This window comes from Ambystoma mexicanum, chromosome 14, assembly GCF_040938575.1.
Source record: "Ambystoma mexicanum isolate Mex_15411 chromosome 14, UKY_AmexF1_1, whole genome shotgun sequence".
Lineage (NCBI taxonomy): Eukaryota > Metazoa > Chordata > Amphibia > Caudata > Ambystomatidae > Ambystoma > Ambystoma mexicanum.
The window spans coordinates 294,265,958-294,280,394 of record NC_090940.1 but is presented as its reverse complement, the minus strand read 5'-3'; positions in this window follow the sequence as shown (position 1 = coordinate 294,280,394).

Here is a 14,437-nt window from a genome sequence, read left to right as displayed (position 1 = left end):
TGCTTCTTGCGATAGTACACCAACTCTAATACTTTTTAAGATGTTGGCATAAGTGAGACTTGCAGATTGCCGCATGTTTTCTGTTAATTCTCTGTATTGGAAATGTTGCCGAAGGTTGACATTTCCTATGCTGCCCACAGTTTTACGGCAAAGTTTGTGTCCTAAGGTTTTAAAAATAGGTTCACCTTTCACTGGTGCCAATTGTAGAAGATCTCTGAAAACAATAAGGTGTTTTCCTGCAAAGAGTTCTTCGTAGTTTGTTTTAAGTACTTCTTGCAATCTGATGTGTTCAATTGTTGAAGGAACTTGCCGATGATTTTGGTTAAGAATGTTTTTCCTGACCCAGCTTCACCACTGACATACAGCAGTATGGGTTTGTAATTTTGGCAGTAACATTCTTTTTTTGTGTGTTGCACACCATGTACAATTTGTTTTGTTACGTCTTCAAAAATGGTGCACTGATCTTTGTTAAGTTTTGCTTGTTGTACAGTTAGGTCTTCGATATCTTCTTGATAGTGACACATGGTGTTTTCCACTTCTGTCATAGCTAATTCTGCCTCATTTGCTATTAGTGACTGTCCTAGTGGTTCTTGGCTTCCTGTTACAGAAGGTTGACTACTGTCGGAAGAGTCCTTATCTAGTTGGGCCTGAAGTTCTTCTTTGTGTTGCTGCTCATTGTGTAACATTGTTTTGTACTGCGTAGAGTTCACATCGGTGATAACGCTTTCATTTGCTTTGAAAGCATCTTCATAGCTGTCATAGTTATCTAGTATCTCTTCCTCTTTTCTCCACGGTTTAAAAAGTTGTAGCAGAGACATGTAATATAGTTCTTTTTGTTGAGGAGTTTTTAATGACAATTTACCATGATTAATTAAGCTTCGTTTGTTAAGTTTCACTAAGCTACCTTCCCAATCGGTTACTCCATATCTACCTTTGCTTTCATCGGGTTTTATACTATTTTTGTATGCAAAGTTTTGAGCTATGCGGTATAGACACATGCTTTCCAAAGTGCTACTCCTGTTCGGATAGTATGTGTCCAGTAAATTGTTTTTTAAAATGTCTTGGCTGTTGGGATCATTTCTGGCAATTGTTTCTATGTCCTCATATGATTTCAGAACCCTTTTTCTAGCTTTAGCAGGACCAAGACTTAGCCATACTATGTAGTCTGATTTTCCAAACAAATCAGTACCGGTTAAACGATCTGCTGCTTCATAGGCGCCACATTCTCTATGAGAGAGCATTTTTATGCCTAGGCTGTACAATTTCTGCGATAGTGTTTTGTCTGATGCTAGGTCATCCCAGAGGTCTTGAAGCCCTGTTTTTTCTGCTTTTGTTAAGTAGGCTGTAGCATATCGTGCAACAGCAGTAGAATTGTCTGCAATGTACTGCACATCTATGTTTGCATTCCATAAGAGGGCAATGATTGCATTGTAATCATTGATATATTTTGATTCTTCTGTTCTTTTTATGTAATACGTGTTCTTAGGTGATTTACCTTTAACACTATGTCGAACTGAAGACATGAAGTTATTCTCTTCACCTGTTTCTGTAACTGGTCTAGGGAAACCAAAGCGGCATTTGGTGTAGTATTTACCTTTGTTTTTGTATTTGCGATGAAAATATTTGCCACATTTATGTCCTTGAAATTGTAAAATGCCCATGCAGGTCACTATGTGTCCGTTGTGACGGGATTTCACAAGTGAGATATTTTTGGATGAACTGAAAAACAGTGGCATCACTGTCGTGACCAAATTTAGGTGCACCTTTGATCCATAAAAGCATGTGAATATGTGGTGCTCCTCTCACTTGATATTCTTTTCTCAAAAGAAGTGTTGCACTTCTCCAAGGGGAGGAACAGTTTTATTACAAATAAAGTGTAGCATAGCAATGAAACGATGATGGAAATATCTTGACACAAAAACTGGATCTAGAGAGAAAAGTTCTCCAGTTGTTAACATATCTATGTTGGTTTTGTTGTTGTTTGCTATGCGTAGGAACGCATGTAAATCTTCCCATGCATATTTTGCACAACTTAGTGTCACAAACCAAGTCGGTGGTCCAAAGTTTCATATCATACAACGTACGTCTCCGTGCCATCGGAACCAGTACTCTTTTGTACCACGCATGTTTGCAAACAAATTTGTTATACTTGATTGTAAAACCTCATCTTTTTCCTATACTTTTTGTATTAATTGTGTAGCTGACATATTTTGAAAGTGGGTTCCAGATTTAAAAATATGTGCAACTCCGTAACATAGCGTTGCTAGTTCACTTTCAAAGAGTAGGTGGAATATGTACTCCACATTCTGTCTAAATCTGGGATCGAGCGAATACATTCGTAATGAGCGGTATTCTGACGCCGTAATCTGAGTGGGTCTATCATCGTATCTTCGACCTTCGCCAGTAGGAAATAGCAGTGGAAAAGCACGTGCTTCTATAATTTTTTTCCCAAATACTCATTGGTGAACCTTTGGTTTGTCGCATTTGGTAAGTTTATAGTGCATCATCTATGCTTTCATTGGAATGCAATGGATGAATTGTGTACTGGTCCAAAAGAGTGCATACTGCAGCAGGATCCAGAAGTTCAAATTGTCAAGTTTCTGATGGCTCTTGAATTATTTCAGTTGCTTCCCTTAAGTTTTCTTCAATATTTATTTCCTTTTAGTACTCGTTATTGTGTTTCAGATATTGCAAGGCTTGTCTAACTTTATTTAAGTCCACCAGTTGTTGCCAAATTCTTTTATCCTTTGTTGGTACACCATTTACCAAGACAATTAAAGAATGCTCTATTGATCATTGCACTCCTAGAGTGTGTACATTTTCGGTCAGATCTAATGGCAAATGAACTACTTTGCCACTAATGCCTTTAACCAATTCAGAGGGAGGTAATTTTGCTGTTTTCTGGTGAAGGCGTATAATTGCTTGAAATGGGTGAACTGTTTGAATTATGATGCCCTCATAGAAATTGAGTTGTTGCAGAGTTTTTGGTAGTGGGAACAATTCCAAATTATTTGTGATAGCGCGTGAAGGAGTTTGGTTGTTGTCAGTTTAGTTGTGCAGTAACTGCAACATATTAGGGGTTCTCTTATTTCATATTTGTTTTCTGCTAAAAAGGTAGAGAGTTAATTGAAACCATTTGGAATATTCATTGTCTTCTATCTTGTATGCTATGTATACATTTTTTGTGTTCCTTTTATAAAACGTTCTGCGGCAACACACACACACATGGTTTGGTACTTCAGCCGATGCACTTTTAGATTTTAGTATTTCTTTTTTGTATGTGTGTAATAGAAGGTTGCTATGTGCAGCATTGTTGGTAGTCTGTTCTAAAACTATTGCATTTTGTAAGTGGCTTTCACTTCCAAAATATTTTCTCTGGATACAGTCAATTTCTTCTTGTAGGTATTTGGGTGTACCATGCAGAAGTGTTGTATTTAAATTGGCTAATTCTGAAGCTGGACTTTTAGCATAGTATATTTTATACACTAGATTTCTTACATTTGAATGATGTATTGATATCCTTTTGATATCATGGAAGGTGCTTTTGCAAATAGGTATAGAAATGCAGGCTACTGAATGTCCTTGCAGTCCTGTGTATGTGCGCGCTGGACAGATATCCATATTTTGCAGCACTTTCATTTTCATTTTGTCTTTACCTTTTACATACTGATTGAGGAACTGACGTAAAGATTTGAAAGCTTTGTTAGGAATGGCACACATTGATGTGCATGGCCATTTGTATACTGGACGGTCTCGTTCAGTCAAATCGAGAGGTAATTCTGAGTTTTCAGGGGATACTTTTCTAAGCACTGTTTCTTGTTCCATGATGGTATTATTGATTGTTTCAAACCCTCGTCCACTGCTATGGATGGCAATTGTGTTTGTTTGATTTTGTTTGTATGCTTCTTCATTAAAATATGGTTCTGTGGTTGTCATATGACTCCATTCACCTCCACAAATATGTAAGAAGTTATTTTTGTTCACATTCCGTTTATTGATAAGTTTCTTTTGTAGTTTGGTACTTAGTTTTGTTAGTGATTTCATCCTATTTAACACTAATATGAACAGCTTCCTTTTGAGAAGGATTGCACTGTCCACGAGAGCTTGTAGGATTAATTTTCTACGGTAGGTTTTAAAGGTTGAGGATGATTTTGGTCCTGTTCTTATTAGTTTCTAAAGGACTCTGTGGCAAAACATTTTTGCTAAAATACTTTTTTTTACTAAGTGTTCTTGTTACTATTTCAGGATTAATAGGAGAATTTTTAGCAGTACTGGTAGCCAATTTTTTGTGAAGAGCTTTGTGTTTCACGCTACATTTTGATGGAGGAGGTAAAGTTTCGGTAGTTGAAGCTTCCTTTGTTTTCCAAAACGACTGTATTAGCTGTTTTGTTCCAACATTCTCTACAAACTCTGCTACAGATGGATGCTTAGGTTGGACACTTTTATTTTTATTTGCTCTACTTCTGCGTTCCTTTCTATGCACTTGCTTTTTGGTAGGCATTCTTTGGGGTCTGTTGATAAAAAGAAGGCATGGTTTGGTCTGTTGTACAAGGTATGTGTGCTGTGTGCATGTGTGCATGCGTTTGATGGGGAAACTCTTTGTGGTCGTGTGTCAATGTGCATTGGCCTCTTACAATGATTTGGGAAGGCTATTTCTCTGTTTGTATACTACTACAACTTGCTTTAGATGAGAGTACAAAGTGGCCTAGTGGTGAGGAGAAGCACTAACAGTAAACGTAATGGCATAAAATTAAAACAGCGATTTGTTTTCTAGTACTAACATTCTAAGGATTTTGTATGTTATTTGCGTTCCAAACACACAGTGATTTGTGAGCCATTCTGCCTGTTATTCTTAATTTAATAAACGGGGATTTGTGGGTAGAATGGTTCAGAAATCAATGTGTGCTTTGGTGCACAAATTAAATAAATAACCCACACAGTCTCTTTGAGTAAAAGTTAGAATATAAAGGTAGTACTGTACTTACTTTTTTTGCAGAATGACCAGGTTTCTTCGGATGTCGTTTGCAGTGTAGATGCTGTTGATTTTCAGGAGAGTAGTTTTCACCGCGATTGTAAAAAAAAAATGTATTAACTTTGTGTGCTTAAAGCAGTAATGTTACTATACACGTTACTTTTGCATCTTTTATTGGAGTATTCTCCTTTCATATTTCAACATAGTGCATGTGCACATTTCACTTCACTATGTGCTACCTCTGTATGTTATTTGCAGTATCTTAGTTGCACGTGCTTCAGAAATTTTTAGGTTATGAAAATGCCTTGTTTTTTAAAGCTGTATTATCTATAGCAGAGAGGTTTGTAAGCGATAGGTCATTATAGTAGATGGGAAAAATTCCTCTACTTTCATATTATAAGTACGATTCCGAAAAATCGGGAGACCCTCAGCGGGAGATGTCACCACAGCAATCGGGAGCGTTTATTTTACTCATATGACCACATTCCAAGTAGCATTAATGTAGGCGGCACACATTACAAAATTCAGACATTTTCTAATGGACAATAGAGTTTCGCGCTCAATAGGGATAGTTATGACGTATGTACAAGTTATGCGGGAGACAGTTAAAAGTAGTGCGGTTTGTCAATGAAAAATCGGATATCTTGCAACTAGAGGGGGAGCGTTGGCATGTATTTCCTATGCAGATTTATTGGCATTAATTTGTTTAAATGAAATCATAAGGGTGCACATGTTCTCTGCTTAAAATATGCATACCTGTACTTTATACTTATGCATGTGTGCATGCATGGAGATGTATGTAGAAATCTGTGACACTTGCACAGTAGTTTTTGAAGTAGGTGCTTTGCAATGATATGCGACTTCCCTTCAGAGTCATCGATAGTACATTTGAAGTGCGAAATGTTGATGACGGAGTTAGATTTAACGATGTTGATTGTGATTGGTGGATGGCTGTGTGACTGCTTAGTTCTGTCCAATGAGGGAATGGAATCGCGACTGATGTGGAAAGGGTAGAAGGACTGGGTAAGAGTTACGTGCCGCACATCGACAACACTTGTCCGCGGGTAGGGCGTGTCGCATACGGGTTTCTACATCAAATCTACCATGCAAAGGGGACTGTAGGCATTAGCCAGTCAGATGTTCACATTGCTCTTTTGTGTCGAAAGACGGTGCGTATACTGAAGATGGCAGAGGTGCAGATGGTCAGGGTTTTGGTGCTTGGAGATATTTTTGTCCATGGTTTACAGCACTATGCCGAGAGTAGGCATGTGGCACACCATTTCGATGTGAGAGGAGTGGAGGTGGTGTGGAGCGCTGAGAGTGATCGCATTGTTGAGGCAATTGTGGAAGTTTGCTGACACATGCGTATGATGACCACTCCACATGTAGTACTTTTGCACTACGGTGCTTGCCATTTGGGCTACATGACTTTTTGTACTTTGTTGAAAGATTTGGAACAGTTGGTTCAAGGTGTAATGAACATCTTTCCAACTACGAAAGTAATTTTTTCTGGTTTACTCCCTAGAGGAAACTGGGACAACAGTTCTGTTTTCTGTCCTGAACAAAATATTGGGAGGTGTATCATCAATCGCGGCATGCGTGCATTCATGTTGCGAGCTGGTATTTTTTTTCTGCAGCCACGATAACATTGTTCCCAGTAATGCGGATTATTTTGAAGCAGATGGTATTGTGTTATCTTCTTTGGGAAATGCCATGTTCTTTTGGAATGTAAGGCTTGTTTTAGAGAAGGTTCTATTATGGTTGCAGGAGAACAGCAAGAACCCCCCCCCCCCACTAAATAACAGGTGTCTGTAAGGCATCTGCCCAAAAACAAAAAAAACGGCTCTTTTCAGAGCCCACCTTAAAGGGGAAAAGGGGAATAATACTTAAATGTACAGTGGTCACGCTCTGATCCTCTACGTGTCCGCGGACATGGCGGTGGTTTGCAGGTGGCGCATGTTAACATGCGAAATTCTGGGGTGGAGATACATGCAAATGAGAATGAGCGGAGCTAGGCATTGGTCAGTAAAGTTCAGTGGGTGTGTTCTGAACGGAGAGATTTAATGACACCGTCTTCTCCCTGACAGAAGACCAGACAGTCATGGCTCTGTGTGCGCGCATATTATCTGGATTTTGGGAGACTCCTGGATACAGTGGTTGAAGGTGCATGCAGAAAGTTGTGGTCTATCTGCAGATCTTGGATTTACTCATGTGGAAGTGCACTGGCATGGCGTGCGTGGAATGAGATGGCTCGACTTGGTACCTCTCTGTGCTACTTTACAGTGCACTTTACAGAAAGAGGTCATCCTGATATAATTATCATTCATTGTGGAGGAAACAGTTTAGGCCATGTCTCTGGATGGAATTTCTTTGCAATTTGCAATGAAGGAAGGACTTGCGAAGGTCATGGACATGTTTCCAAATTGCCAAATACTTTTTTCCCGTATTGCACAAAGACAGATATGGCTGCGTTCCTCTGCATTTGGTCCACAAATGGAGAAAGCGAGGCACAATGTAAATAAGGCTGTTTGTGCCTTTCTAAGAGATGTTGGCATGTCCTCATTCCACAATGAAAACATTTTGTTTCGCAGCACTTTCATTTTTCGCAGAGATGGAGTCCATCTCACATATGCTGGCAATCAGATTTTTCTTCGCAATGTACAATCCGCATTGCAACCTTTTTTGGATTCACTGTAACCTATTTGACAATCTGTTTTTTCAAATGTACAATTTTTGACGCTCACAAAACACCACAAAAAGGCTCTTTTCAGAGCCACCACTTACTCCAAGCGTACAGGCCATTGGTTTTGCTCCGCTTGCACCCTCCATTTTTTTGTGTCCTACGACTGTCCATGGACTTTTTCAAAAATGCGCGGAGGCCTACAACAGTCACTTGATAGTTCTATTGTTTAACTAAGAAAGGCGGCTCTGAAAAGAGCCCTTTTTAAAAAAAAAATGGTAGTTTTCCACTTCACTGCTTTTGGGCACACGACATACTAGGAGAGGAGGGCAACGGAGGGTAAGGAAGGGACACCAACCACGGGGATAAGAAGGGGCAGGTGGAGAAAGATATAGGGGGAGCTTTACTTGGGTAGGAGGCACTTCTTCTGGTGCTCCGTGACCGTGGCCTCAAAAGCACTTCGAAAACTCTCCCCCCTACAGAGTACTGCATCGCAATACATACACAATATTGTCACCTTCGAAAGGTAAGGGTCAACAGCATCGCAAATGGCTTGTGAGGCAGCTAGAGAGATGCGCTTCCCCACAGGAGTGTCTCTTGTGATGAGAGGATCGGGCACACAGGATGCTGTGGAGGAACTCAACCTACCAAGTTCTTCACATGGCACCACCTTGCGAATGTCCGCACTGTGGAACAAAGTTAGATGTCGCTTCATGGTTGTTGTACCAAAGCTGTACGCACTAGGTCTCCCGTGACTCAGCACCAACTGGCACTGGTTACACCTTACCAGGTTCACGTGTGCTTTTGGTACGTTCCCATAAACGGAAAACAACCCCCACACCCACGACTCCCGGCGAGTGCTTGTAGTGTGGAGTTCCTCCACCTCATTCTCTTCTTCCACTTCCTCCTCAATCTCTATATCCTCACCCGTATATCCCTCTGCAGGCCCTTGGGGAGGTGGCGGAGGGTTTGGGGGTGGTGCTGAGGCTAATGAAGCAACAGTACCCATGGATGCCATAACGATTACTTTCCTATTGGTCACTACAGCATTAAAGGCAACACAACTCAATGTGCTATAGCCAGAGGCACAATGAAGATGCACTCGGGGGTGTGGCCATTTATAGGGTTGGAGGGGTGCGGCTCACGACCATCTTCATCACTCAAAAGCGTTCCAAAAACTTTGAACAATACGTGCACAGGTACAGCTATTGTATGGCAAATGTGAAATGATGATTTTATACTGTGAAATAATTTCCCTTTCTGTATGTAACTTCTTTTGTAATGTTGCGGAAGCACACAAACTGCGCAAATTAGTCCACACGTTCAGCGTGGGTGCGGTCACATGATGACGTCCTGAACACATCCGCGAGGGAAATGAGTGCCCTCTGTACAGCAAATACAGAGTTACAAACGTGCGAATGTGCGCAAATGTCCTACGGACAGTGTTCGGGTCCTGCACCTAATTAAAAGTGCGACACAAGTGAGAAAGACAGTTAGGGACAGGCGCAATGTTTGCTGTAATTATGAGTGTACTGCGCATGTGCAAGCATTATCTCATGACTGTACAGACAGGTCCAGTGTCCTTAGGTCACCTCAATTTTCTTTGACTACAAACATGCCGGCCGCCGGCCACCACCCCTGTTCTACGGACGTTGCCATCTTGGATGCGGACGATACGGAAAGGTATAGTGTCCTTAAGACACTCCCATTTTGCTCATTTACCGACTTCCTGGACACCTGCTGTGTTCTACGGACATGTTTTATCTTGCTTATGAGCGGTATGGAGAGCTATAATGTCCTTCATTCTGTTTATTTACGCACGACTTGCACAGATGGTGCATTCTAAGATCAGTTCCATCTTGGTTGCCATTGCTACGGGTAGGTTTATTGCCCTTAGAACACCCATACTCTATTGCTTGCAGATAGCTCGAACAGGCGCGCTGTTCACGGACATTTTACGTCTTTTAAAAAAAAAAAAGTCCATCAAACTCTTCATGAACAACTAATATACAAAAACTTTCAAAATGCACACACACTCTTCAATCAACAGAAACACAGGGGGAAGCAGATACTGACACAAATATAGGGGAATTAGGGTTCAATACGGGCTGGTTGTGAGGGGAAGATTTGTGCGGGGAAGAAGGGATGGATGTTTCATCAAAACGTCTATTTTCCTCTTGAAGGTGTGGGGACCGTTTCTTTAGGGAATGGAGAAGGGGAGCAGGTACAGGTGGGACAGTGATAACGTACTTTTCCTCTCACAAACTCCTCCACAAATTCCCTTAAACTTTTAAAATTATAATTTAATGTGTCCATTTTCAGTTCTATCCTTTTAAGCCTGTCTTCCTCTGTGTCGTTTGTTGGCCTTTCATCTTTTTTATCCTCGTCAGTTAAAAAAAAAGATACATATGTTAAATGTCCATACAATACTGACCATTATTTCGCTTATGCAGATCAGTGTGTAACATTCTTATCACTATCTTCGGACATTTCCCCATGTGGAAAATTCTCCTCCAACCACTCTAAAGTATTGCACATTTCTGTATCAAAACAACAGAAATACATTATGTTTTCTGCACCTCATACTCAAAAGAACACACACATATAAGAAAAATGAAGTTCGCTTACTATTTTCTTGTAAATTGTCTTTGTTGTGCTGTGTGCATCTACTGTCGCTTCTGACTGCACAGTTTCTGTGAGGTAATTACGTTGGATATGATATGATAGTTTATTTATATAGCGCCTATACACAACGTGTTTCAAAGCGCTTCAAGGCAAGGAAGGGAACAAGGGAAAATACGACATTCTTACAGGCCATGAACAGTAAGGATGTGAAATTAACTATCATACTCGGCCTGACGACATTTCAGATAGTGCAAGTGCTAAGACATAGATAAGGAAGGGAGGGGGAGAGTGGGAAGGAATGGAAACAAACAGGCGACTACCACACTAGGCCTGATGACATTTCTGGTAGAGCCGGAGGAAAACAAAAGGTGAGGGAGAGGGGGTGCAGAAAGGGAGGGGAGGAACAAAACAAGTGACTATCGTACTAGGCCTGACATCATTGTTTGACATTGACCCCCTATACCACCCTTTGTTCAGTCTTCCTTTCAACCACTGTCCTTTCCAGCCCCCAGACACTCTGCGCTGTACCTTGCTCTTTCCCCAGATACCCCCCTTGACTCCCCTTGTTACACCCATCACAGCACTCCTCTCCGTGCAATTTCTTGCCTTAGGGAGAAAAGGATCCAACTTGCGTGCCATACCATAAACCTTTTTTGCCAAGCCACTGCCCTAGCTGTTTGAGTACTCCGCACCATTGTAGTATCTAACAGCTCCGTTTGGGTGACCGCGGGCATTGTCCTGTTTTACTTTACCTGCTTTCCGGTCTGTTGCATCCCTTACGTCTTCCAACCTATATGTGTACTATTTGCCTAAACCTATTATTAACTCACTAAGCGCAAGTACATTTGCCCTTCTGTACCCAGGACAGTCGTCTTCGAACTGTGGGGCCCCCTTTTCCTTTTGTTGTCCCCCCACGTGGCCACCTTGAAGGCATATCTTATTTTGTTATGGTATAATCCATTTCATTCTACATGGTAATTAAATGCATGGGTAATGTGTGAGATGCGTAGGTTCTATTGGTTAGTTATTAGTACTTACAATGTTTTTCTGTGTTCTTTTTTAAACTTGTGCATTTCTCATATGGCACAATAGTACAATTTCAGATACCCCGTGACTGTTTGGGTAGTGTTGATCTCGTCCGCGCCCGTCCGCAGACAGGCGCTCAGTCCGTGCCTTTCAAATATCATTAGCGAGGTGGTTCGGTATGTTCTATGTTACATGTATATAAATTAGGGAATTATAGTACATATCTCCCAAATTCACATGATGAAAGTGTACATTCAGTAAAGAAACTTTGTTTTTTTTTTAACTTTGGTTTTTATTAGCATTTTGTGATACAAAGAACAGAAAAAAAAATTCATAACCCCGTACCCCCCCTTCAAGAGCCCCCCCCCCTTCTCTGCCCCCCCATGTCCAACTCGAACTTTAGAATAGTGGAGAGATCAAACTTTCTTTCCATTTCCTGTGTCGCTGAAGCGTTGCGATATGTGACCAACTCAGTAGCTGGCTTGGAGCCGACGTTGCCCGGGGTCGTGGGACCCCCTACTAGGTATTGTCCTTCTCGGTGACGATCACGCCCCGGCCATCTGGGGGCACGATCTTGGAACTAATGGACGTCCCATCCCCATGTCTGCTGGACCCCATACCAGTCAGCGAGGAATGAGCAAGAATCATTGTTCACCATGGCAGTCAATTTGTCCATCAGGAACATGTTCTTGAGTTTTTTCATCCAATCTTCCTTAGAAGGCGTTTCCGGGCTCTTCCATTTCTGGGCTAGGGCCACTCTGCCCGCTCTCAACATAGTTTCCCACATCCTTGGGTACCGGTGCAGTTCCGCTTCCTCCGGGGGGAGGCCCAGCAACATGGTCAGCGGATTGAGGGGTAGAGGGTCCTTCGTTACCTCCGCTATCCAATCTCTCACTGACTCCCAATAGGTCTGCACTTTCGGGCATAGCCACCACATGTGACCTCTAGTCCCTACCTGGCCGCATCCCCTCGGGCATTCTGGTGACACCCCTGTGAACATTTTTGACAGTTTTGCCGGATCTCTATGCCACCCCTGCAGGATTTTAAAGTTGTGTTCCATGTCTGAGGTGAAAAGATTACCATGAAACGATATCCTGAAAATACGAGCCCAGGCGTCCTCTAATATCTCCTCCCCCGCCAGATCGTTCCAAATCCCACGGAAGCCCCTCCTAGCCTGAAGGTTATGGGTGTTTAGGACTGCGTACATACAGGAGACCGCGCCCTTTCTAGAAGTTGCTGAATCAAGGAGTTTCTCAAAGGGAGTTAGTTGTCTCCTCAGGTTTGGGCCCCATGAGGGGTCGTTGAGGATGCCCTTAAGGCGGAGGTATTCGAAAATGGAGAGAGTCCCGCCTCCCAGCCCATCCCTGAGGTCCTCATAACTCAGAAATTCTCCCTCCCTGAACAGCTGGCCCACCCATTCCAGGTCCGCGTCAGACCAACGCTGGGATTGTCTAAACCCTCTGCTGCCCAGTTTGAGGGGGGGCCCCATAAGGAGGTCATAGGGGACGGCCAAGTGGAGAGGTGAGCTGTCTGGGGGCACTCCCTCCAAACATCCCAGAGAACACCCAGGGTCGGGTGGGTCAGTACTTGTTTCGGAATTGACCTGCGAGGGGCCCACAAGAGGTCGCGGACCTTGAGGGGGTGGACGTCCATGTCCTCTAAGTATGACCAGTATGTTCGCAGGCCTTCCTTCATGTGTTCCAGGAGGACACGCAGCTGTGCAGCGTGGTAATACAGCTGGAAGTCTGGAAGACCGAATCCCCCCTCCTCCCTCAGGAGCGTCAGGGTGGCCCTCCCAACCCTCAGAGTTTTTCCCTGCCAAACAAAGTCTCGGACCCACTTATGTAAGTATATAAAGGTTTGGGCGGGTACCCGGGTAGGGAGGGCTGTGAAGAGGTACAGAAGCCGGGGCAGTATGTTCATTTTGACTGCCGTCATCCGGCCATACCATGAGAGGATCATCCTTCCCCATCTCCTCAAGTCGGAAGTGATCTCGGACAATATGGGGTCGTAGTTGGAGGTTCCCAGTTCCGATAAGTCCCTAGTGAGGAGGACGCCCAGGTATTTTATGGTGCTTTTGCCCACAGCTATCCCTTGATACCTGGTCAGGGGGTCCAGCACCGGGTCCGCCAGACGCATTGGAAGAAGAACGGATTTAGATGTATTAATTTTCAGGCCCGAGAAACGCCCAAAGGAGGTGACCAGGGACAGGAGGGGAGGGATCGAGGAGCCCGGGTCCACCAGATATGCCAGGATGTCATCGGCAAACAGGGAGAGCTTAAATTCCACCTCCCCCCTTCTAATACCCCTGATGTCTGGGTGGGATCTAACCGCTATGGCCAAAGCCTCCATCGTGAGGACATATAGCAGGGGGGAGAGTGGGCAGCCCTGTCTTGTCCAACGGGTGAGAGGAAATGGCTCGGACAGTAATCCGTTCACCTGGACCCTTGCGGTGGGGGCTCTATAGAGGGCGGCCACCCAGCTCAGGATGTGTGTCCCGAAGCCCATTCGCCGGAGGAGGAGGGTCATGTATCTCCACTCGACTCTATCGAAGGCCTTTTCCGAGTCCAGGGACAGGATGCATGCGTCAAGATCTGAGTTTTGGGCAAAATGTACCAAATCTATTGTTTTACGGATATTGTCCGACCCTTGTCTGCCCCTGATGAAAACCACCTGGTCCCCGTGGACTAGCCTCTGCATTATTCCGTCCATCCACCTGCCCACCACCTTGGCCAGGATCTTGACATCGATGTTGAGCAATGATATGGGTCGGTAGGACGCGCATTCCCTCGGGTCGTTACCTTCCTTGGGAAGGACCACTATTATGGCTCCCATCATGGAGTCGGGGAGGGTGCCCCCCTCCAACACCGAGTTGAAAACTTTTGCCAGGTAGGGAGACAGGGAGGATCGAAACCTCTTGTAGAAGTAAACCGAAAAGCCGTCTTCCCCCGGGGAGGTCCCCACCTTCATCCCACTGATTGCCTTGTCAACCTCTTCCTCGGTCACCCGACCCTCCAGCCCCTCTGCCAGTTCCCGGGGGAGGGACGGTATCTGTATAGAGTCGAGGAACTCCACAATCTGGGTATCGCCACAGTCGTATTCTGAGGCGTATAATGACTCGTAGTATTGGCGAA